Here is a 3,334-nt window from a genome sequence, read left to right as displayed (position 1 = left end):
TATGTCATAATTGTGATGATTATGGCTTACAGCTCATGAAAACTCCAAATCCACAATCTCAGAAAATTAGAATATTACATGCAATCAATAAAACAAGGATTGTACATAGAACAACATTGGACCTCTGAAAAGTATAAGCATGCATATGTACTCAGTACTTGGTTGGGGCCCCTTTTGCAGCAATTACTGACTCAATGTGGCGTGGCATGGAAGCTGTCAGCCTGTGGCACTGCTGAGGTGTTATGGAAGACCAGGATGCTTCAATAGCAGCCTTCAGCTCTTCTGCATTGTTCAGTCTCATGTCTCTCATCTTTCTCTTGGCAATGCCCCATAGATTCTCTATGGGGTTCAGGTCAGGCGAGTTTGCTGGCCAATCAAGCACAGTAATCCCACGGTCATCGAACCAGGTTTTGGTGCTTTTGGCAGTGTGGGCAGGTGCCAAGTCCTGCTGGAAAATGAAGTCCGCATCCCCATAAAGCTCATCTGCATAAGGAAGCATGAAGTACTCCAAAATCTCCTGGTAGACAGCTGCGTTGACCCTGGACTTAATGAAGCAAAGTGGACCAACACCAGCAGATGACATGGCTCCCCAAATCAACACAGACTGTGGAAACTTTACACTGGACTTCACACATCTTGCAGTGTGTGCTTCTCCATTCTTCCTCCAGACTCTGGGTCCTTGGTTTCCAAATAAGATGCAAAAGTTGCTCTCATCAGAAAAGAGGACTTTGGACCACTGAGCAACAGGCCAATTCTGTTTTTCTTTAACCCAGGTAAGATGCTTCTGACATTGTTGTTCAGGACCGGCTTGACAAGAGGCATACGACATTTGAAGCCCATGTCCAGGATCTGTCTGTGTGTAGTAGCTCTTGATGCACTGACTCCAGCCTCAGTCCATTCCTTGTGAAAGTTCCCAACACTTTTGAATGGCCTTTTCCTGACAATTCTCTCCAGGCTGCGGTCATCCCTGCTGCTTATGCACCTTTTTCTTCCACACTTTTCCCTTCCACATAACTTTCTTTTAATGTGCTTTGATACAGCACTTTGGGAACATCCAACTTCTTTTGCAATTACCTTTTGAGGCTTTCCCTCCTTATGGAGGGTGTCAATGATGGTTTTCTGCACAACTGTCAGGTCAGCAGTCTTTCCCATGATTGTGCTTCCTACTGAACCAGACTGAGAGACCATTTAAAGGCTCAGGAACCCTTTGCAGGTGTTATGGCTTAACTAGCTGATTAGAGTGATAACAGATAACAGATAATCAGAGTTGGAAGGGACCTTGTAGGTCATCTAGTCCAAACCCCCACACCATTTCTGACAAATGGCAGTCCAATCTCTTCTTGAAAGTCTCAAGTGATGGTGCTCCCACAACTTCCGAGGGCAAGCTGTTCCATTGGTTGATTGTTCTCACTGTCAGAAAGTTTCTCCTTATTTCCAGGTTAAATATCTCCTTGTTCGGTTTCCAGGGGGAAACTTTGTGGGACACTTTGAGCCTAGAATATTGAACCTTTTCACAATATTCTAATTTTCTGAGATTGTGGATCTGGGGTTTTCATGAGCTGTAAGCCATAATCATCTCAATTATGACACATCACAGCTTGAACGATCTTGCTTTGCATGTAATGAGTCTATCTCATATATTAGGTTCACCTTTTAAGTAGCACTACTGAAATAAATGAACTTTTACACGATATTCTAATTTTTTGAGTTTCACCTGTAGAGGCGCAGCAAACCCACATGCTCGCCTTTTTCTCTTCATAAAGCAATGTCTACGAGAAGCTACTACTGAAAATGAAGAAGACCCCCCTTTTTGCCTGTCTCTCGGGAAATCTTTTGATTTTCATTATTCCTGAATACTTAATGGAAGGTCTTATTGGACCTCATCTTTTAGCAGCTAATTATTTCTGGCGACTAAGGAAAAAACTGCAGTCAAACCAGGTAGAAGCTGCTTTGGGACTGATGATGTCCACAGATTGTGTTGATACTTCAGATGATTTTCATTAGAAATAACAGGATATGAATGTCTATATTAATCATTTGCACCTGAACTATTCCAAGAATCCACTTTGGCAATGATTTGTTTTCTAATAAATAAGAAATTACTTCAGCCATAGAGGCACAGGGCACTCTGTATGAATTCAAAAGATGCCAGAAATTAGAGAAGTTGACTTAGAACATGAACAAGTTCAACTAGCATTTTAATTTTCCACTGTAAAATACTTTGCAGAATTATCTTCTGCAGACACATTATGGAGTAGAGATGAAACATGTAATGAAACAAAGCCTTCAAATTAACATTAAGATTTTTTTAAAAAAATGTTAAGTGAAAAATAATTAGAAAGTTTATGGCATACATTGGCCTGTGATTAAAAAAATATAGAGAATACTGCAATGGGCAAATTGAAGAAAGCACTACAGCATCATTTTTGGTAGGGAAAATGCTTTTAAACAGAATGTTCAGAATGTTTTAAATACAGATATGGTTAGAATGTTGAAACTTCAATTACTTAAAATCTACTAAGTGAAAATGAAATTGTACCAGTTCTGAAAAAAATCCATGACAACTACCTCCGTAAAGTATAAAAGCAACTAGGCATTGCATTCAACCCACCACTCCTATGTAAAGAAAAACTTTTAATAAGCAATTAAAGCAAAGGATTTGACAAGATACAGGTTTAAGAAAAACATAGGCAAGATAGAATTGGACTTCAGAGTATTTTTGTTTCATAGATTGAGCCAAACGAAGGCATACTGAGTATAAAAATTCCATGGCTCAAGAATTCAATTTTTTATGTAGATTCTTGATTTCATGCCTTGAGGTTTTTATAAAAATGGTAAGGTCAAGTGAATACTATGTAGCAGACTCTTGGGTTCTATGCTGTTCCCAGCAGAGCAATTAAAACCCCAGGCAGAAAACAGACTTCCCACAATGCCATCAAGAATTTTGTCTGTAGCATTATTAAGATTATGCTACTATAATCACAGTAACACTGTTAACGATCCAATGAAGTGGCAAAATTTTGCCCATTTTATAATTCTCATTTTAAAACAATCACTTTAATGGGGAAAAACGTTGCGATGCTTTTTATATGTTGCTCACACATCTCTCATGATGTTCCCAGCAGTTCCCATGAAGTCTAAAAATCAGCTGACTGAGCTTGCCGTTTCTTTTGGCAATGGTTCTGGGAACGAAGACAAGTTCACTTTGCAGTGTATCTTTCCTTTCCCTTTTTAAACCTCCATATGCACCCATACACAAATGTAGTTCTTTGATTACTCAGGGAGGTCAAATAGGATAAAAAATAGACCAAAATAATTTGCACTTATGAGAATT

Source organism: Notechis scutatus, chromosome 1 (assembly GCF_049901735.1).
Source record: "Notechis scutatus isolate UNSWTSFEM ecotype Mainland chromosome 1, rNotScu1.2, whole genome shotgun sequence".
NCBI lineage: Eukaryota > Metazoa > Chordata > Lepidosauria > Squamata > Elapidae > Notechis > Notechis scutatus.
This window is presented reverse-complemented; position numbering follows the sequence as displayed.